The sequence below is a fragment of the Lissotriton vulgaris genome, chromosome 9 (assembly GCF_964263255.1).
Source record: "Lissotriton vulgaris chromosome 9, aLisVul1.2, whole genome shotgun sequence".
In the NCBI taxonomy this organism is placed as follows: domain Eukaryota; kingdom Metazoa; phylum Chordata; class Amphibia; order Caudata; family Salamandridae; genus Lissotriton; species Lissotriton vulgaris.
Window position 1 is genome coordinate 1,954,227 of NC_141697.1, and position 23,383 is coordinate 1,977,609.

Sequence of the window (23,383 nt, forward strand, 5' to 3'; positions counted from 1 at the left end):
AATATCTACGCCTCAGTTAATATTGTTTTTGCTCCGTGCACTCGGGTGCACAAGCAGACAGCAGGAATGCCATAACCCACAGATTCATTGTCCATTCTAACCGAGCACAGTGCTTCAATTTAGGAAATCGGATACTCACCTTGTCACCTTGTCTCCTGAGCATTAAGGGTGCTGAGTGCAGTATTCGCTGTAATATTTCTGTCCCTGCTCTGCCGTACTATACCAGCTAGCTGCTGGACTGCACCATTGCACCAAGTAAAACCAGTGAGATTAAACCAAGAGAAAGGAAAACGAATGACTCGTGCCCTCGGTGCCCACTGCTTTCAAGAAGACTAAACCTTTCCAAGCGGATCAAACCCCTATCAATAATATGCGGCCCAGAAGGGGCCACATGCGACAAGCGAGTAGAGGATGGGTCAAAATGGAGTGGCTGGTCGAAGAAGGATATTGACGCAGGTCAAAGGGCTTGTTTCACAAGGTATATTATTGAAAAAAGACACTTTGATGCACATGAATCATTTTTTTTATTACAGTTTTATTCTGAAATGTACTTTTGTCTATTCTTCCCTTGCCAAGGGGCTGTTTTCTGTACTTAAAGCAGCAATACCTGTCGACAATCTAGTTCAAGAACTGCAGCACAGGGATAGAACAAACCAACTGGCTTTGAAAATGGTTTGCATTTACCACGCAAATACATACTTTCAGAAAGAGCTCTTAGTCAACATGAAAATCACAAAATTATTTTACTGTCCAAATTAATTAAAATCATAAGCAATAGCAAATATAATAAGTATCAATGTAGACAAATGTAATGATAAAAAGGAATACAACTATTAAAAACTGAAAGTTATTCATATTTTGATTATATTTCGAGATGGGCACAGGCGAGATACATAAATCTAATTAGATATGAAATCGACAAAAGAGTCAGGGCATTTGTTGCCATTAAGGGCCGCATTCAGACCTGGGTGGGAATACCAAGTGGCAAAACCACCATTGGGTAAATCCATTACCGCACAACTCGTAAACTGGATTCAGACACATCAATCTGCATGTGTCTTTTTGAGTTTAGCCCCTGAACAGCCTCCAGAATGAGGGCCCATGCCTTGAGAACACCCTCTAGAATGAGGGCCCATTCCTTGAGAACAGCCTCCAGAATGAGGGCCCATTCAAAAAGAACAGCCTCCAGAATGAGGGTCCATGCCGTGAACAGCCTTCTGAATGAGGGTCCATGCCGTGAACAGCCTCCAGAATGAGGGCCCATTCAAAGAGAACAGCCTCCAGAATGAGGGCCCATTCAAAAAGAACAGCCTCCAGAATGAGGGTCCATGCCGTGAACAGCCTCCAGAATGAGGGCCCATGCCGTGAGAGCAGCTTCCAGAATGAGGGCTCACGCCGTAAGAACAGCCTCCAGAATGAGGGTCCATGCAGTGAGAACAGTCTCCAGAATGAGGGTCCATGCCGTGAGAACAGCCTCCAGAATGAGGGATCATGCCTTAAGAACAGCCTCCAGAATGAGGGTCCATGCCATGAACAGCCTCCAGAATGAGGGCCCATTCAAAGAGAACAGCCTCCAGAATGATTGCCCATGCCGTGAGAACAGCCTCAAGAATGAGGGCCCATTCAAAGAGAACAGCCTCCAGAATGAGGGCCAATGCCGTGAACAGCCTCCAGAATGAGGGCCCATGCCATGAGAACAGCCTCCAGAATGAGGGCCCATACCATGAACAGCTTCCAGAAGGAGGGCCTATGCCGTGAGAAAGACTCCAGAATGAGGGCCCATGCAGTGAGAAAAGCCTCCACAATGAGGATCCATGCCATGAACAGCCTCCAGAATGAGGGCCCATGCAGTGAGAACAGCCTCCAGAATGAGGGCCCATGCCGTGAGTGCAGCCTCCAGAATGAGGGCCCATGCAATGAGAACAGTCTCCAGAATGAGGGCCCATGCCATGAACATCCTCCAGAATGAGGGCCCATGCCATGAGAACAGCCTCCAGAATGAGGGCCCATGCAGTGAGAACAGCCTCCAGAATGAGGGCCCATAGCGTGAGTGCAGCCTCCAGAATGAGGGACCATGCCATGAGAACAGCCTCCAGAATGAGGGCCCATGCAGTGAGAACAGCCTCCAGAATGAGGGCTCATGCCATAAGAACAGCCTCCAGAATGAGGGCCCATACCATGAACAGCCTCCAGAATGAGGGCCCATACCATGAACAGCCTCCAGAATGAGGGACCATGCCGTGAGACAGCCTCCAGAATAGGGGCCCATGCCATGGGAGCAGCCTCCAGAATGAGGGCTCATGCAATGAGAACACCCTCCAGAATGAGGGCCCATGCCGTGAGAACAGCCTCCAGAATGAGGACTCATGCCGTAAGAACAGCATCCAGAATGAGGGTCCATGCCGTGAGAACAGCCTCCAGAATGAGGGCTCATGCCATAAGAACAGCTTCCAGAATGAGGGTCCACGCCATGAACAGCCTTCAGAATGAGGGCTCATGCCGTGAAACAGCCTCCAGAATGAGGGCTCATGCCGTGAGTGCAGCCTCCAGAATGAGGGCCCATGCCGTGAGAACAGCCTCCAGAATGAGGGCCCATGCCGTGAGTGCAGCCTCCAGAATGAGGGCCCATGCCGTGAGTGCAGCCTCCAGAATAAGGGCCCATGCGTTAGTGCAGCCTCCAGAATGAGGACTCATGCCATGAACAGCCTCCAGAATGAGGGCCCATGCAGTGAGAAAAGCCTCCAGAATGAGGGCCCATGCCATGAACAGCCTCCAGAATGAGGGCCCATGGCAAGAGAACAGCCTCCAGAATAAGGGCCCATGCAGTGAGAACAGCCTCCAGAATGAGGGCTCATGCCATAAGAACAGCCTCCAGAATGAGGGACCATGCCGTGAGACAGCCTCCAGAATGAGGGCCCATGCCATGAGAGCAGCCTCCAGAATGAGGGCCCATGCAATGAGAACAGCCTCCAGAATGAGGGCCCATGCCGTAAGAACAGCTTCCAGAATGAGGGTCCACGCCATGAACAGCCTCCAGAATGAGGGCCCATTCAAAGAGAACAGCCTCCAGAATGAGGGCCCATGCCGTGAGAACAGCCTCCAGAATGAGGGCCCATGCCATGAAACCACCGTCCAGAATGAGGGTCCATTCAAAGAGAAAAGCCTCCAGAATGAGGGCTCATGCCGTGAGAACAGCCTCTAGAATGAGGGTCCATGCCATGGGAAACGCCTCCAGAATGAGGGCCCATGCCGTGAGAACAGCCTCCAGAATGAGGGCCTATGCAATGAGAACAGCCTCCAGAATGAGGGTCCATGCCATGACAAACGCCTCCAGAATGAGGGCCTATGCAATGAGAACAGCCTCAAGAATGAGGACCCATGCCATGTGATCAGCCTCCAAAATGAGGGCCCATGCCGTGAGAACAGCCTCCAGAATGAGGGCCTATGCCATGAGAACAGCGTACAGTATGAGGGCCCATGCCGTGAGAAACGCCTCCAGAATGAGGGCCCATGCCGTGAGAACAGCCTCTAGAATGAGGGTCCATTCAAAGAGAAAAGCCTCCAGAATGAGGGCCCATGCTGTGAGAACATCCTCCATAATGAGGGGCCATGCCGGGAGAACAGCCTCCACAATGAGGGCCCATGTTGTGAGAACATCCTCCAGAATGAGGGCCCATGCCGTGAGAACAGCCTCTAGAATGAGGGCCCTTGCCGTGAGAACAGCTTCCAGAATGAGGGCCCATGCTGTGAGAACAGCCTCCAGAATGAGGGCCCATGCCCTGAAAACAGCTTCCAGAATGAGGGCCCATGCCTTGAGAACAGCCTCCAGAATGAGGGCCCATGCCATGTGATCAGCCTCCAAAATGAGGGCCCATGCCGTGAGAAACGCCTCCAGAATGAGGGCTCATGCCGTGAGAACAGCCTCTAGAATGAGGGTCCATTCAAAGAGAAAAGCCTCCAGAATGAGGACCCATGCCTTGAGAACAGCCTCCAGAATGAGGGCCCATGCCGTAAGAACAGCCTCCAGAATGAGGGTCCATGCCTTGAGAACAGCCTCCAGAATGAGGGCCCATGCCGTGAGTGCAGCCTCCAGAATGAGGGCCCATGCTGTGAGAGCAGCCATAAACACAGCCTCCAGAATGAGGGACCATGCCGTGAGACAGCCTCCAGAATGAGGGCCCATGCCATGAGAGCAGCCTCCAGAATGAGGGCGCATGCAATGAGAACAGCCTCCAGAATGAGGGCCCATGCCGTAAGAACAGCTTCCAGAATGAGGGTCCACGCCATGAACAGCCTCCAGAATGAGAGTCCATGCCGTGAGAACAGCCTCCAGAATGAGGGCCCATGCCATGAAAACACCGTCCAGAATGAGGGTCCATTCAAAGAGAAAAGCCTCCAGAATGAGGGCTCATGCCGTGAGAACAGCCTCTAGAATGAGGGTCCATGCCATGAGAAACGCCTCCAGAATGAGGGCCCATGCCGTGAGAACAGCCTCCAGAATGAGGGCCTATGCAATGAGAACAGCCTCCAGAATGAGGGCCCATGCCATGTGATCAGCCTCCAAAATGATGGCCCATGGCGTGAGAACAGCCTACAGAATGAGGGCCTATGCCATGAGAAAAGCGTACAGTATGAGGGCCCATGCCGTGAGAAACGCCTCCAGAATGAGGGCCCATGCCGTGAGAACAGCCTCTAGAATGAGGGTCCATTCAAAGAGAAAAGCCTCCAGAATGAGGGCCCATGCCATGAAACCAGCTTCCAAAATGAGGGCCCATGCTGTGAGAACATCCTCCATAATGAGGGCCCATGCCGTGAGAACAGCCTCTAGAATGAGGGCCCTTGCCGTGAGAACAGCTTCCAGAATGAGGGCCCATGCTGTGAGAACAGCCTCCAGAATGATGGCCCATGCCCTGAGAACAGCTTCCAGAATGAGGGCCCATGCCTTGAGAACAGCCTCCAGAATGAGGGCCCATGCCATGTGATCATCCTCCAAAATGAGGGTCCATGCCGTGAGAAAAGCCTCCAGAATGAGGGCCCATGCCTTGAGAACAGCCTCCAGAATGAGGGCCCATGCCGTAAGAACAGCCTGCAGAATGAGGGCCCATGCCTTGAGAACAGCCTCCAGAATGAGGGCCCATGCCGTGAGTGCAGCCTCCAGAATGAGGGCCCATGCCGTGAGAACAGCCATAAGCGCAACCTCCAGAATGAGGTCTCATGCCGTGAGTGCAGCCTCCAGAATGAGGGCCTATGCCATGAGAACAGCGTACAGTATGAGGGCCCATGCCGTGAGAAACGCCTCCAGAATGAGGGCTCATGCCGTGAGAACAGCCTCTAGAATGAGGGTCCATTCAAAGAGAAAAGCCTCCAGAATGAGGGCCCATGCCTTGAGAACAGCCTCCAGAATGAGGGCCCAGGCCTTGAGAACAGCCTCCAGAATGAGGGCCCATGCGTAAGAACAGCCTCCAGAATGAGGGCCCATGCCTTGAGAACAGCCTCCAGAATGAGGGCCCATGCTGTGAGTGCAGCCTCCAGAATGAGGGCCCATGCCGTGAGAACAGCCATAAGCGCAACCTCCAGAATGAGGTCTCATGCCGTGAGTGCAGCCTCCAGAATGAGGGCCCATGCCGTGAGAACAGCCATATGCAACACACAATTGCCAAAACCACTTTTACTTCAACATGAAAAATTTCTTTCTGGGATAGAAAAATATTTATTGTATTCTAACCCGGCAACTTTATTTAATGCCAGTTATTTATATACTTTTTGAAGTTTTTGTTACACAACGAATAGCAGAAATGAGACATACTGTACAATCAAATATTTACACTGCTGTACATGATTTTCGCACACATAGAAACAAAAATTGTCAAATCAATATACTAACATCATACTTGTTACAAAGAAAGTGGTTACATAACAAAAAACATATCAAATACATGTGGAATCAATTAATGAAAAACAATCAAATAGCTGGGGATTATAGTCAAATAAATGGCTCAAAATCAGTAATGTCTGGACTGACAAGTCCTAGTCTTCTTTATAAATGACACTCTATTCCACCAACTGTGCCGACGCGTTTCAAATCCAGGACTAGCGTCCCTGGACTCTCATCAGGGCTTTTATTCTTTGTGTCTGAAAGATTCAAAGAAAAAGCGTTTTGTTTACTGCTAGCTACCATACTACAGTTGCAACTGCCTATTAGTTATTTAAAAAAAGGGGGGAATTTAGTTGTACATACCAAGCTCTTGTGGCAAAGGAGAAGGCTTGTGGGTGTAGTTGTGAATCTCATAGGCGCCGTGGAAATAAATTGTTTGTATGTGGCCAGGCAATCTGATCTAAAAAATGTGTGGTCGGGTTAGTTGAAACAGCCCGTCATTTGTAATTCTGTCACAACAGAAGAAAAAAGAGAGAGGGAGAGGGGGCCTGTGAGAAGTTGGCCTGATATATGATGTTTCCAATTCTGGAACCACCTTGTATCAGTACAAACAATCCCTTATGGTGTCTGGTTGTAAGTCAACCTTATAGACATGCTATCTTAATGGTAGCATAGACTAAGCAGCCTTAAAGGCTAAACTCAAGAGGTCGTGTTAAGCGAGCTGTTTTACCAATCACAATCCTGTAATATCAAATGAAAGGACACCACACAAGTATATATTATAAAAATATATGTGTTTATTTCTAAAATAATCCCCAGTACTCTTTATGAGCAAAGGGGCACAAGCGTTAAATCAAAAGCACAGTATAATATTCAAAGTTGCACAATTATGGATGAGGGCGGGTGGCCACTCAAACCATATATTAAGAAAGTGGTATAAGAGATACCAATTGAACAGTGGTTAGGCCTAGGGCCTAGGGAATCGCTGGGAGCAGTTGGGACAAGCAATGCTGAAGTCGGGAAAAGCCTGCGGGATTCGGGTGCAGCGCTTAAAGCACACGCATGCACCAATGCAAAGTCAATGGTGCGTAAAAGTCACACAGATAGTGTTTAAGGATACTTCCGCTGAACCTAGATGGACAAAACTTTAGACACAGACCCTAGAGGTGTGTACCAGTGTGGGAACACCGGCGTTACTGAGTTACCTCACCCACAGGAAGCGGGTGCATAGGGTCGAAGTGGCGTCAGGTTTCGTCACGCAGGTTGTTGGTGCTTGAAGATGAAGATGCTGCAGGCGATGTGAAGGAGAAGTGTCCGGTGTGATCCAAGGGTGGATCAGAGTAGAAAAGTACCTGAAAGCAGAGGGGACATAGTCTGGGTCACTCAGCAGTGACCAGGGTGGAACCAGGACGGAACCAGGCAATGTTGGGCGCAATCAGGTGGTTGTCGAGGAGCTTCTCTCCGCTGCCACGTGGGCTCTGGGGCATCTGCGACATCCGGGAGCGGGTCACGAGCTGTCCCACGCAGGCTCTCACCGTCGGCGCTGTCGGCTTCAAGATCGGAGCAAACAACACTTGGCAAGAGCAATCCACGCTGAACTGGAAGATTGCTTCTCACTCGGACCTGGAGGATCAGAGTGAGCGCTCCTTTTCAGAGGAGCTTGTGCAAGTCTGGAGCAACCAGAATCACAAGTCGGTTTTAGGTTTTCGCCGGCACAGGGGCCACGAGCCAGCTGGCAAGTGACCAGGCCAACGCATCGAGCCAAAGACAGCAGAAGGGCCCCATGCAGCACTCGTCGAGTGTAGAGGGGTGAGCTTCGGTGCAAAAGTGGCTCAGGTTTGGTGCTTCTCAAACCCCGGTGTACAGCTTCGAGGGTCACTCGTGGGCTGCACAGTCAGCGTCTCGTCTTTTTAAGATGGCGTGCCCCACGCTTCCGGTCGCCTCCACGGGTCTCAGCTCTGCAGGGACTGTGGATCGGGCTGTAAGAAGGCAGGCAAGCTTGATCTCGTCGATCTCTGTCGCTCGAGTTCCCGTGGGAACTGCAACAAAGCAGACGTCGAGGTGCTGGATGGTGCCTGTTTGCACAGGGTGGTCACTCCTTGACCACAAGGGAGATTCTTCAGTCTTCTACGTTGAGTAGGATGTCGAAGGGTCCAGAGTTTCGTTTCAAATGTTTCATCAGGATAATCTGAGTGCGTTGGCACTGCTCCCATTCTTATACCAATCTAGGGGGCTGGATTACCTGCTAGGTCCCCTCCTATGGGTGGGACCCAGGAAGGAGGTAGATACACCCCTTTCCTTTGATCCAGGCCGCGCTGGGACAGGGCTGGTGTGCCCCAGAACCGGTTTGGCCGGATTATGCAAGGGGCAGCCTTGTGCTCCCCAGGCAGTGTCTGGTTTCTTTCAAACCTCCCTGCTACAATCCACTATCTCCTGTCTGGGGTGGTGTAACACCTCCCTGCGACAGGAAAGCCTTTGTCCAGGCCTCCTCTGCTGAGTTTCTGTCAGCAGCAGGAGGTCAGACTCGTGTCTGTGGCAGAAGCATCCATTTTGTGGATCTGAGGCTCTTTTAAAAATCAACCGCGTTTCAGTAAAGTAACATGTCTTCTGTCTCTAGAGGGGTGGAATGCTATCCCCGTCGACAGAACTGTCGAGGGGATAGTATTCCAAAACGTATGACACCTTACACCACATGTTTTGATAAAGCCAAACCAAAGTTGCTATATAACCGCGAGGATTATAATGCACTTAATAGTATATGGTTTGGCATTATCCCGGAACAGCTTAGGGAGTTGTTCCCGACAGCTGCAGACAAGCTCAGCTCATGCCAGAGCTCCATCTCACATTAAACCACGCACTCTGCCTCCAGGATTGATAAGGCCTTCCATAGGAGTGGCTCACAGGTTTATATGTGTCCAGATATAGGTTTAGATATAGGTATACTATATCTAAGCAAGGGGTGATTACACCAACTTGCCCCAGCTGAGTGATCAGCCAGTTGTGTCAATTTAAGAACCAGTCAGGGGTGGCAAAAGCTATGCTTCAGCCCCTGGTAGGCCTTGGTGGCACCTATGCCCTAGCACCTATAGTGCATGGTACAGGGGCTGACAAGGAGTCCATTTTCCAATTGGGTTATGTACCTATAGTACATGTATGTGAATTTAGAGAGAGAACAGCAGGCTGGGGGTCTGTTTAGCAGGCCCACAACCTCAATAAGTCGAAAACCAGTGAAGCAAAAAGCAAAAATTGGGGTGACCATAGGATAGCAGATCCTACTCTCCTACAGGGCCGCTTTCGCCTACCTTCCTTGTTCCTATTTCTCATGCCGCCTAGAGGCGTGATGGCTTGAGAGGTGTTGTCCTCTATACCGTGTCTAAAGGGAACATATTGAAAGCGTCATACAAAACCATCTCTCGTGCTCATTTATTATGCAGAGCACTTAAAAGGAATTATCGAAGCCTACCTTTTAGCTGGCCTCGTTTCTCATAAATTTTAAATGTTGTGGGCGCTCGAAGTCCTGTCGAATGAAAGAACGCTAAATTACAATGCCATAAGGTTGAATAAATGACTAGACAAACTGGGCCCTTTATGTCTCAGGCATTACCTTCTCAAATTTCGCGTCCTCTGGTACTGGATGCGTTGCAATTTTCAATCAAGATGGCCGTCTGGCGTCTGAGGTTGATTTATTCAAGCATTGCCCAGATGCAATATGGACTATGTAGTTTTGCGGAGGTCCCGAATTTTAGAAACAGGACTTTTGATGTATATCATTATTTAAAAACGGTGCATTCGAACTTTATACCGCAGTAGACAGTTGTAGAAATGCCTTATAAAGTAAGAAGGCTCCCAAAAATAGTGCGGTCGCCCACAGTCCGGAAAACCCCTCGGGGAATATTGCTATTTTATTGAAATAGAGGAACAGGGCCCACTCGCCTGGCAAGGCATGTCAACCTGAAAACAAAGTCACTCCAGAAGCTAATACATGGTTGAACATTTACAGACGTGCTACCTCTGAAAGATTATTGAGGCCGGTTTGCACGCTATTAAATTTGAGGATTAGATAAGCCTCCTTTTGAAGCAGAATGCGTTCAACATCAAGACATCGATTTTTTGAATGAACTGTAAATAGTACAGACCACTTGAAATCATGCTCGTTATGTCCCTTTTCCAAGAAGTGCTCGACCATGGGAGCTGATATCACTCTCTTTTTAATCCGAGACCGATGCTTGCTAATTCTGTGATTGATCTGCTGGCAGGTTCTGCCAACATATATTTTATTGCAGGGGCACACTATTGCATAGACAACATTCGTAGTCCTGCAATTCGAACACTCTGTGTGTGTCCATTTCACTCCTCGATGGCTGAATTCCTTACCTTCCATGGTATTTGGGCATGCGACACAGTTACCGCACTTGTGATGGCCCTCAATAGGTTTCAAATGCCATTGTGACAGCAAGTCGCTTTTTGGCTTGGGTACTGCAATATCTGCCCTAATCAAATGTTGTCCGATGCTCTGGTTCTTTTTATAAGCAAAAGTTGGTTTGGGAAAAGGGCAATCAAGGCCCTCCAAAAGGTGCCAATCCTTTAACACTGCCTGTCTTAATTTGTGTGTTTCTGGACAGAACGTCGTGACACACACAAGTTTCTCAAGTGATTTATGTTTCTTAACTTGAAGAAGGCATTCACGGGGCGTGTATCTGGCTCTTTTGAATGAATGTTTTAAAGGTTTTTTGGGGTAGCCTCTTTGTAGCATATCTGAGCAAAAGTTCCGGGCATGTTTATCGTAGTCGTGCACATCGGAGCAATTCCTCCTGATCCTGAGTAGTTGCCCATAGGGCAGGTTGGCTTTCAAATTTCTCGGGTGTGCACTCCTGTGATTTAGAATTGTGTTCCTATCTGTTGGCTTTTTATAAAGAGAAGCTTTTAGATGTCCTTGATCGCAAATAAGCTCAACATCTAAGAATGTCATGCGGCTAGTGCTGTGTTCGATGGAAAATTGGATGTCTCTGTGTCTTGTGTTCAGCCAACCATGGAATGCCAGTAGTTCGGTCTGGCTCCCCTGTCACAGGAGCCAGACGTCCTCAATGTAGCGATACCACTGTAAGATGCAATGTTTGAAGGGATTGTTCATCTCCACAAATTTCTCCTCATATTGTGCCATGAAAAGGAGTGCCATCTCTGGGGCATAAGGACAGCCCATGGCAGTCCCGTTCGCTTGCATAAAGTACTCACCGTTAAAGGTGAAGTAGTTCTTCTTAAGTGCTATTGCAGCTAATTCTAGAATAAAAGAGGTGGGGACCCTATGGGGTCTTTCTCTCTTGTCCAGATATATTTGCATGACCGCTAGTGCTTCCTCTTGTGGGATTTGTGTATCGAGGGAAGTAACGTCCATGGTGGCCATTATTTGCAATTGGGCGTCAAATTCAGTCCCTTCCACTTTGAGCAGGAAGTCAGTTGTATCTCGAAAGTAGGACCTCACTTGACTGAGAAAAGGTTTTAAGAAAAAATCTACATATTGGGCAATTGGTTCAAGGCACGAGTCACATCCTGAAATAATCGAGGCGGCCTGGCGGCTCTTGCAAGTTCTTATGTATCTTCGGTAGAAGATAAAGGACAGAAGTCCTAGGGAATTTCTTAAGAAGATAGTCATATTCTTTGGTGGCTAAATATCCACCCTCTTTCCCAAGTTCAAGAATTTGGGCAATCTGTCCTTGAATTTGCTTGACTGGGTCCTCAGGGAGTGCACAGTACCAGGTAGTGTTTATGACCTGCATGGGCCCATGCCGTGAGAACAGCCTCCAGAATGAGGGTCCTTGCCGTGAGAACAGCCTCCAGAATGAGGGCCCATGCCGTGAGAACAGCCTCCAGAATGAGGGTCCATGCCGTGAGAACAGCCATAAGTGCCGCCTCCAGAATGAGGTCTCATACTATGAGAACAGCCTCCGGAATGATGGCCCATGCTGTGAGTGCAGCCTCCAGAATGAGGGTCCATGTCGTGAGTGCAGCCTCCAGAATGAGGGCCCATGCCGTGAGTGCAGCCTCCAGAATGAGGGCTCATGCCATGAGAACAGCCTCCAGAATGAGGGTCCATGCCGTGAGTGCAGCCTCCAGAATGAGGGCCCATGCCATGATAACAGACTCCAGAATGAGGGCCTATACAGTGAGAACAGCCTCCAGAATGAGGGTCCATGCCGTGAGTGCAGCCTCCAGAATGAGGGCCCATGCCGTGAGTGCAGCCTCCAGAATGAGGGCCCATGCCATGATAACAGACTCCAGAATGAGGGCCTATACAGTGAGAACAGCCTCAAATATAAGGGCCCCTGCCATGAACAGCCTCCAGAATGAGGGTCCATGCCATGAACAGCCTCCAGAATGAGGGCCCATGCCGTGAGAACAGCCTCCAGAATGAGGGCCCATGCCATGAGAACAGCCTCCAGAATGAGGGCCCATGCCGTGAGAACAGCCTCCAGAATGAAGGCCCATGCCGTGAGAACAGCCTCCAGAATGAGGGCTCATGCAGTGAGAACAGCCTCCAGAATGAGGGTCCATGCCGTGTGAACAGCCTCCAGAATGAGGGCCCATGCCGTGAGAACAGCCTCCAGAATGAGGGCTCATGCAGTGAGAACAGCCTACAGAATGAGGGCCCATTCAAAGAGAACAGCCTCCAGAATGAGGGCCCATGCCATGAACAGCCTCCGGAATGAGGGCTCATGCTGTGAGAACAGCCTCCAGAATGAGGGCCCATGCCGTGAGAACAGCCTCCAGAATGAGGGCCCATGCCGTGAGAACAGCCTCCAGAATGAGGGACCATGCCGTGAGAACAGCCTCCAGAATGAGGGCCCATGCCGTGAGTGCAGCCTCCAGAATGAGGGCCCATGCCATGATAACAGACTCCAGAATGAGGGCCCATGCTGTGAGTGCAGCCTCCAGAATGAGGGCCCCTGCCATGAACAGCCTCCAGAATGAGGGCCCATGCCATGAGAACAGCCTACGGGAGGGAAACCCAGGGACCACCTGCAGTGACCTACAAGGACCCAACTGCCTTCAGCCACCAACTCAACCCCCCCCTTCAAGAAACTGCCTACCAAGGGCGCAGGAGCCATCAAGCGCCGAGAAGACCACTTACTTGTGCCAGCAGGACCACTGGGGATCAATCAGGTACTGGGCTGTGTCCCTTCTGCGTCTCTGGACTTAACCTGTGCCCCCTTTGCTGTTCTCCCACTGTCGTGTGGCCTATCCTGCTTAAACTGCCTGCCCTACCTACCCAGCGCTCTCCTACTGTGCCCCTGAGAAGCGCTGTAACCTGCCAACCTGCTGACTGCCCCAAGCGCTATCTCTACTAAGCGTTGTGGCCCCCAAGAACCTTTATCGCGCATACCAGGACTGTGCCCCGTGACTCCTGTGCCTCGAGGCTCTGTAATCCTCCAGCGCCCACCTGCCTGCTATCGCGCTGTGCTACAGAACCCTGCTGCCTGTCCAGCGCTGAGTGCGTGCCCTGGAGCGCTGCCCCCTCGAAGCTCTGTCTTTCCCCCAACTCACAGCTGCAGCCCGGGGGATCACTGGCACTGTCTCGCGCCGCCGCGAAGCCCCGCTGAGGCCATCATCACCGCCGCGGCCCGGCGCTGGAGTGTGCCGACTTCCGCTGCCTTTGTGGCCGTCCCGGTGGCCCTCGGACCCAGGAGAGGGCCTCCGCATCGCTCGCACTCACTCCACGTGGTTATTTTTGCCTAAGGAAATTTTACCCTGGATTAATGAAATGCTTTTTTAATAATGTAATGTTAGCCTTTGCATCATGCAAGATCGGGGAAATGCCCATAGTTAGAACTTGAGTTGCTCCTTTAATGAAATGTTTATGGAGATATGCTGTATTGATTAGGGAATTACACCCTTTGCTCCTGCAATGAAATGGTTATTGAAACATGCTGCATTGATGATTGAAATGTTCCCTTTGCTCCCCTGATGAAATGCACTATTGAGTTCTTGCTACCTTGAATATTGAAATTGCTCTGAATGATTTTCTAGTCGTGAATTTGATTCTAGGTAAAGCTAATTGATTTTAATCAACCTAACTGGAGTGGTGTCAGTTGTTATTGTGTGCGCTTACTGGCTCAGTGGATGCGTGTGCTGTATGGTCACTTTACACCTAAGCTTTCGGGTGCCTACCTGCTCGCGCCAAGCTACCCCCGTGGGATTGGAGACCCCTGTTCCTACATTGTTGGCGAGCGGTGGGATCAGGGCCTGTGGCTATACAGCACCCTCCTGTGAGTCAGTGTGCGCCGCAAGTAGACTAGACACCTATTGTGTATGCAAGCCTAATCAATTGACCCCCCACTGTCTAAACCGAGTGTGCAGAGCCTGTTTAGACCTGATACTGTTGCCTACGTCCTAGTATCTTTCCCTTTGATTTATCTGGGTCCCCACCTGTCAAAATGGAGTTCCAGCTAGCCAACCTCGAAGAGTATACAGTGGTGCAGCTGAGGGAATTCTGTCAGGAGATGGGGGTGTGTGTTGGGCGGAGAGCCAAAGGAGAGGAGCTCCGGAAAGCCTTGAGGGAATGGGTAAGGGCCCACCCAGAGGGGAGAGGGGATGGGGGACAGGAGGGGCAGGGCGCACAAGGGGAGGTGGGTGCTCCAGAAGAACTACTGAATACTGAATATTGATGTGAGTGAAAATGTGTTGCCAGGAAGACGTTCCAGGGCAGGCAGTAGTGGGTCTAGAAGTAGTACGTCGTCAGAGGAATATGAGGACAGGAGGGATGAGAGGCAATTCAATCAATCAATCAATCAAAGCATTTGTATAGTGCGCTACTCACCCGGAGGGTCTCAAGGCGCTTGGGGGAGGGGGTCTGCTACTGCTCGAACAGCCAGGTCTTGAGTTGCTTCCTGAAGGAGAGGTGGACTTGGGTCAGGCGGAGGTGGATGGGGAGGAAGTTCCACGTCTTGGCAGCCAGGTAGGAGAAGGATCTTCCTCCCGTTGTGGCTCTTCAGATGCGGGGGACGGCGGCGAGGGCGTGGCTGGTCAAGCGTAACTGGCGGGTGGGAGTGCAGAAGGTCAGGCGGTCATTGAGGTATCTGCGTCCTTGGTTGTGGAGAGCTTTGTGTGCGTGGGTGAGGAGTCGGAACGTGATTCTCTTGCAGACGGGGAGCCAGTGCAGGTCTCTCAGGTGTTCGGAGATGTGGCTGTGTAGGGGAATGTCCAGGATGAGGCGTGCTGAGGCGTTCTGAACGCGCTGGAGTCTTTTCTGGAGTTTGGCTGTGGTTCCAGCGTAGAGGGAGTTGCCGTAGTCCAGTCGGCTGGTGACGAGGGCCTGGGTGACCGTCTTCCTGGTTTCAGTGGGGATCCACCGGAAGATCTTACGTAGCATGCGTAGGATGTTGAAGCATGACCAGGAAACGGCGTTGACTTGTCTGGTCATGGAGAGGGAGTAGTCCAGGATGAAGCCCAGGTTGCGTGCGTGGTCTGTTGGTTTGGGTGCGCTGCCCAGGGCAGGGGGCCACCAGGAGTCGTCCCAGGCGGAGGGGGAAGATGCCAGGATGAGGACCTCCGTCTTATCTGAGTTCAGTTTCAGGCGGCTGTTCATCATCCACTCGGCTACGTCTTTCATCCCTTCGTGTAGGTTGGTTCTGGCGGTGGCTGGATCGTTGGTGAGGGAGAGGATCAGCTGGGTGTCGTCGGCGTAGGAGATGATGTTGAGGATGTGTTGGCGTGCGATGGCCGCAAGGGGGCTCATGTGGATGTTTAACAGCATGGGGCTGAGTGACGATCCTTGTGGTACGCCGCAGATGACTTCGGTGGCCTCGGATCTGAACGGAGGGAGGCGGACTCTCTGTGTTCTTCCGGCGAGGAAGGAGATGATCCACTCTAGTGCCTTCTTCTGGATTCCGATGTTGTTGAGGCGCTGCACTAGGGTGCGGTGGCAGACCGTGTCGAACACCGCGGAGAGGTCCAGGAGAATGAGGGCAGCTGTTTCCCTGTTGTCAAGCAGGGCTCGGATGTCGTCGGTGGCAGCGATGAGGGCGGTCTCGGTGCTGTGGTTGGCCCGGAAGCCGGACTGCGAGTGGTAGAGGGATCCATTCATCTCGAAGAAGGCGGCCAGCTGTCTGTTGACGGTCTTCTCAATGACTTTGGCAGGAAAAGGAAGGAGCGAGATGGGGCGGTAGTTTTTGAGGTCGATGGGGTCTGCTGATGGTTTCTTCAGTAGGGCGCTGAGTTCGGCGTGCTTCCAGCTCTCTGGGAAGGTGGCGGTGTCGAAGGAGGCGTTGATGATGTCCCGTAGATGGGGTGCGATGACGGAGTCGGCCTTGTTGAAGACGTGGTGAGGGCAGGGGTCAGTTGGTGATCCGGAGTGGATGGAGTTCATCGTGCGGATGGTGTCTTCGGTGTTGACCGGGGTCCAGGCGCTGAGGGTGGTGGTGGGGGGCGTTGGTACGGTCGTAGGGTGCGTCGGCTGTGTGCTGAAACTGTTGTGTATGTCTGCGATCTTGCTGTGGAAGAACGCGGCGAGCGAGTTGCAGAGGTCTTGCGAGTGAGTGATGTTGTTGTTTCCGGCGCTAGGGTTCGAGAGCTCTTTGACGATGTTGAAAAGTTCCTTGCTGTTGTGGGCGTTGTTGTCTAGTCGTTCCTTGAATGTGGTTTTCTTGGTGGTGTGGATCAGCTGGTGATGTTTTCGAGTGGCTAGCTTGAGGGTGGTCATGTTGTCTGTAGTTGGGTCTCTGCGCCAGGCTTTCTCGAGGGCCCGGCAGTTCTTCTTGGAGCTCTTGAGTTCGTCGGTAAACCAGGATGCTTTCTTGGTGCCGGGTCTGGCGGGGGGTCTTCAGTGCAGCGAGGTCGTCTGCGCAGTTGCTGATCCACCTCTTGAGGTTGTTGGTGGCTTAGTTGGGGTTCGCTGAGCTGGCAGGAGGGTTCTGGCTCAGGGATGTGGCGAGTTGGTCGGCTGTGATCTTGTTCCAGCTTCTGCGGGGGACCTGTTGCGGGTGGTGGTGGCGCGTGGTCCTTCTGAGGCTGAAGTGGACGCAGCTGTGGTCTGTCCAGTGGAGTCCGGTGGCGTGGCTGAAGGAGATGTCCTTGCTGGAGGAGAAGACGGGGTCAAGCGTGTGGCCGGCGTAGTGGGTGGGGGTGGTCCCCAGTTGCTTGAGTCCGAGGTTGGCGAGGTTGTCCAGCAGGGTGGTGGTGTTGTGGTCGTTGTTGTTCTCCAGGTGGAATTTGAGGTCCCCGAGGAGGATGTAGTCAGCGGAGATGGGAACTTGCCAAGCTGGACCAAGAAAGGGAGAGAGAAAGGGAAGACAGGAGGTTCGCAATGGAGGAGAGGAAGCTGGCGCACAAGCTTCAGCTTAAGGAGTTGGAGCTGCGAGCATTGCAGTTAGGTGCGCCAAGATGTCCTAATGGTGGCAGCGTACCAGAGGCTCCACATGAGCCTAAGTTTTATTTACCCAAAGAGGTGATAGCGAGTTACACTGTGGGGGATGAAATCGCCAAGAGGTTGGAGGCGTATGAGGTGGACTTGACAGCCCATGGGGTGCCTGAGAGCTACTGGGGAGGTGGCCTGTATCGATGCATACCTCCCACAGTAAGGGACACCCTCCTGTACCTAGAGAAGTTAGACCAAGTCAGATATCACCCCATGAAGGAGGCGCTACTTAAGAAGTTTGGCCTCAACCCAGAAAGGTATCGCCAGAGGTTCTGAGGCAGCCATAAGCTGTCCATGCAAAACTGGGAGGATTTTTTTGATTATGCTCGTAAGGCTCTGGATGGTTGGGTGCGTGGCAGCGAGGTGCATGATTACGAGTGACCTCTGACCCTGCCTTCAAGTTAGGTCGCCCCCACGCCGCTGCCGTCTGCTCACTGGTCTCCTTGCCGATTCTTGCCGATTTTCCCGCCGCTGCCTCCCTGCGGCCCCGCCCCTCTGAGGCACCTCGCTCCCCATTCGCCGCCCTGCTCCTGCCACCCAGCTGACCCTCCCTCCCGTCAACACTCCTATGCAGACCACGAAGCGACCGCGCAGCGGACGCACGTAGCGGGCACGCCGCTGTCGCGCCGAAGGCGCGCCAAAGTCAAGCCCGTCTACGCCTGTCCACGCCTCGACCGCACCCAGCGCCAGGACCCCTGTCCCTCGACGACGCCAGCCCACCCGACGGACCTACGATGCCTCCACCCTCCACGCACTCAACACCGGCCGGAACCCCCCCTGCCACCGAGCCACCCCGAAACGCACCCACGGACCCTTCACCTGCCAAGCCTGCAAATTTACCTGCCTCCGAACCTGCACCGCACCCACCAAGCCAAGCGCCAGCAACGATCACCTCAAGTGCATCCTGCTCAACACCCGCTCCATCCACAGGCACGCCGTCGAACTCTGGAACCTCCTCGACACAACATCACCAGACGTCGCCTTCCTCACAGAAACCTGGATGAACGCCTCCTCAGCCCCTGACATCACCATAGCCATCCCGGATGGCTACAAGATCACCCGGAGGGACCGCGCCAACCAAACCGGAGGAGGCATTGCCATCGTCCACAGAAACACCATCCGCATCACGACCAACTCCGACGACACCCTCACCGCCGCCGAGCACCTCCACTTCTAGATACACACCGACCCCAAGACCTCCCGTCAGAGGCACTCTCATCTACAGACCCCCGGGACCAGGCACACAATTCAGCGAAGTAATCGCAGACTTCGTCAGCCCGCACGCCCTCACCTCCTCTGAATACATCCTCCTAGGGGACCTCAACTTCCACCTGGAGAACAACAATGACCGCCGCCCTGCTGGACAACCTCGCCAACCTCGGACTCAAGCAACTGGTGAACACCCCCACCCACTACGCCGGCCACACGCTAGACCCCATCTTCTCCTCCAGCAAGCACATCTCCGTCAGCCACTCCACTGGACTACACTGGACAGATCACAGCTGCGTCCACTTCAACTTCAGGAGAACCACGACCCACCACCACCCGCAACAGGTTCCCCGCAGAAGCTGAAACAAGATCACCGCTGACCAGCTCACCACCTCCCTCAGCCAGAACCCTCTCACCAACACAACAGACCCCAACAAAGCTGCCCGCAACCTCACACAGTAGCTCACCAACAGCGCCAATGACCTTGCACCACTGAAGAACTCTGCCAGCAGACCCGGCAGCAAGAAAACCTCATGGTTCACCAACGACCTCAAAAACACCAAGAAAACCTGCCGCACCCTCGAGAAAGCCTGGCGCCACAACCAGACAGCAGAAAACATGACAGCCCTCAAGTACGCCACCCGCCAACAACTCCAGCTGATCCGCACCACCAAAAGGACAACATTCAAAGAACGACTGGACAACAACACCCACAACAGCAAGGAACTCTTCAGCAATGTTAAAGAGCTCTCCAACCCCAGCGCCTGCAACAACGACATCACGCCCTCGCAAGACCTCTGTGACTCACTCGCCTCGTTCTTTCACAGCAAGAATGCCGACATTCACAACAGCTTCGGCGAACAGACCACGCACCCCACCACCGAACCAGCGCCCCCCACCACCACCCTCTGCACCTGGACCCCGGTCTGCACCGAAGGCACCACCCACATGATGAACACCATCCACTTCGGCTCCCCAACCGACCCCTGTCCACACCACATCTTCAACAAAGCCGACTCCATCATCGCACCCCAAATCCGGGACATCATCAAAAGCTCCTTCGCATCCGCCACCTTCCCGGAGAGCTGGAAACATTCCGAGCTCAGCGCCCTCCTGAAGAAACCCACTGCGGACCCCACTGACCTCAAGAACTTCCGCCCCATCTCGCTCCTCCCTTTTCCTGCCAAAGTCATGGAGAAGACCGTCAACAAACAACTCTCCGCCTTCCTCGAGACTAACGGATCCCTCGACCCCTCGCAGTCCGGCTTCCGAGCAAACCACAGCACCGAAACCGCCCTCATCGCAGCTACCGACGACAGGTCCCTGCTCGACAACGGGGATACATCTGCACTCATCCTCCTGGACCTCTCAGCAGCCTTCGACACAGTGTGCCACCGCACCCTGATACGGCGCCTCAGCAACACCGGAATCCAAGGAGCGGCCTTGGAATGGATCATCTAGTTCCTCGCCGGAAGAACCCAGAGAGTCCGCCTCCCCCCTTCCGATCCGCAGCCACCGAAGTCATCTGCGGCGTTCCTCAAGGATCCTCACTCAGCCCCACCCTCTTCAACGTCTACATGAGCCCTCTCGCAGCCATCGCACGCCAACACAACCTTAACATCATCTCCTACGCTGACGACACCCAGCTGATCCTCTACCTCACCAACGCCCCCACCACCGCCAGAGCCAGCCTCCAGGAAGGAATGAAAGACGTCACGGAATGGATGAAGCTCAGCCGTCTGAAACTGAACTCAGACAAGATGGAAGTCCTCATCCTGGGACCATCCCCCTCTGCCTGGGACGACTCCTGGTGGCCCTCTGCGCTGGGCACCGCCCCCAAGTCCACGGACCATGCACGCAACCTGGGCTTCATCCTGGACTCATCCCTCACGATGACCAAGCAAGTCAACGCCGTCTCGTCATCCTGTTTCAACACCCTGCGCATGCTCCGAAAGATCTTCCGGTGGATCCCCACCGACACGAGGAAGACAGTCACTCAGGCCCTCGTCACCAGCCGACTGGACTATGGGACCCCCTCTAAGCTGGAACCACAGCCAACCTCCAGAAAAGACTGCAGGGCATACAGAACGCCTCTGCACGACTCATCCTGGGCATCCCCCGTCACAGCCACATCTCTGCCCATCTGAAAGACCTGCACTGGCTCCCCGTCAGCAAGAGGATCACGTTCAGACTCCTCACCCACGCACACAAGGCTCTCCACGGCTTGGGCCCCAAATACCTCAACAACCGCCTCACATTCTACACAACCACCCGCCACCTTCGATCCGCCAGCCTCGCCCTAGCCGCCGTCCCACAAATTCGCAAAGCCACAGCTGGTGGATGATCCTTCTACTACCTGGCGGCCAACTCCCTCCCGACCCCCCTACGGCTGACCCAGGACCATCTCTACTTCAGGAAACAACTCAATATCTGGCTGTTCGAGCAGTAGCGACTCCACTCCCTCCCAGCGCCTTGAGACCCTACCGGCTGAGTAGCGTGCTCTACAAATTTTTTGATTGATTGATTGATTGATACAAAGGCCTGTACAACCTATTTTTGAGAGAGCACCTCTTGGATAAATGTTTTCCGGAGCTGTGCCAACATCTGGTGGACCGCAAGCTGACCGATCCCCATGAACTTGCAGAGGAGGCGGATACTTGGGTTAGCACCCGGTTGTCTCACAAGGGCCCCGGGGGAGATGGCCCGAAAGGTGGACAGGGTTTCCCCCAGAAGAGAGAGGGGGGAGATAAAAAGAAGGAGTTCTCACGAGGCCCACAAACTAGACAGTTTGGGAGAGGAGTAGGTACCCCACCGCAGTCCAGTTCCCCAAAGCCCACTTACCCTGACAAGAGTCAGCAGCCAAGAACTGTCCGGTGCTACGAACGTGGGGAGGTTGGATACTACAAGTATTACAAGAGGGATCCCCAGTGTCGCAAGAGACCACCAGCCCCCACAGGAGGTAAGAGTCCCGGGGTGGCTAGTGTAGCGCTTGGGACGGAGTTGCCCCTAGATAGGGAAGGGGAGTGGACAGGCCTGACCCTGGTTTCACTCGGGGACAGAGAGTTGGTCCCAGTGATGTCCTTACCATCAAACACTGCTAAATACCAGCAGAGGGTGCAGGTTAACGGACAGGAGGTGGAGGCTCTGAGGGACACAGGGGCCTGCATGACCACCGTGGTGAGGCGGCTGGTGTCCCCTGAGCAAGTGATCCCTGACGTATTCCATCCGGCCGTGTTGGCTGATGGCAGTCTGAGTCACTATCCTGTGGCTCAGGTTCCCTTTGAGTGGGGAGGAGTTAAAGGCCCATTGAGAGTTGCTGTAAGCCCTGCCTTGCCCGTGGTTTGTCTGCTCGGGAACAACCTAGAACATATCGTCTGGAAGGAAGTGGAGTTCCGAGCCCACACTGAGATGCTGGGGTTACCAGGATGGACTTGCGTGGTCACGAGGTCCATGGCTGCCCGGCAAGGCACTCAACCCGGGTTGGAGCCTGAAACTATGACCCAACCCCATGCTGGTCCTGAAGAAGAGAATGTTGTGGAGAACACGCCCCGTGTGATGGATGGGGAGCCAGTGGAGGTAACCCCGGAGTCCGCGGAGGTGGATGTTGTTCCCGTGGGGGACTTACCGACCCTTGAAGAGTGGCATGTGGAAGGAGGGCCTACCCAGGAGGAATTCTGTTGGGCTTAGAGAGAGTGCCCCACGCTTGAAGGCATGCGGCGGCAGGCTGAAGCCCAAGCGACCAACCAAGAGACCAGCAGTTATCATGTGTACTGGGAGGATGGCCTCCTCTACAGTGAGCCTATGGTTCCGGTGCATGGATCCTCAAGGGCCTTAGTGGTCCCCCAATGCTACCGGGCCTTCCTATTGGATTTGGCACATGAAATACCATTAGCTGGACACCTGGGTCAGGACAAGACCTTTGCGCGGTTGGTCCCGCATTTTTATTGGTCCAGGATGAGAGTTGCCTCTGACACCTATTGCAAGACCTGCAAGACTTGCCAGGCAAGTGGCAAGACTGGGACTAAGGTGAAGGTCCCTTTGGAACTGCTCCCGGTTGTCGGGACCCCTTTTGAGCGGGTCGGAATTGACATTGTTGGGCCGTTGGACCCTCCGACCTCTTCGGGACACCGGTTCATTTTGGTGTAGGTGGACCACGCCACCCGTTACCCGAAGGCCATACCTATGAGGACCATCACTGCACCTGTGGTGGCACGGGCCCTGATGGGGATTTTTACCCGAGTGGGATTCCTGAAGGTCGTGGTGTCAGATATAGGCACGAACTTCATGTCGGCCTACATGCAGGCCATGTGGAAGGAGTGCGGAGTGACCTACCGGTTCTCCACTCCTTATCACCCCAAGACTAACGGGCTCGTAGAGCGCTTTAACAAGACTCTGAAGGGGATGATCCGGAGCCTGCCAGAGGACTTGAGGCGGAAGTGGGACGTCCTCCTCCCTTGCCTGCTGTTTTCATACCGCGAGGTGCCACAGAAGGGAGTCGGGTTCAGCCCCTTTGAGCTGCTCTATGGCCACTCCGTTAGGGGGCCCCTCAGCCTTGTGAAGGAGGGGTGGGAGAAGACTTCGAAGAAGCTTCTCCGTGATGTCGTCAGTTACATGCTGGCATTCCGCAGCCAGATGGCCAAACTGTGGAAGGAAGCCTCAGACAACCTGGAGGGTAGCCAAGCCGTCATGAAGGAGTGGTATGACCGCAACGCTCGGACGGTGGAGTTGGACGCTGGACAAAAGGTGTGGGTCATGGAGCCTGGGGAGCTTAGTGCCCTCCAGGATCAGTGGACTGGTCCGTACGAAAGTGTGGAGCGACGAGGCCAGACTATCTATGTCATTGATTTGAAAACCCCCCGACAGCCCCATCGGTGCTCCACGTCAACCGCCTG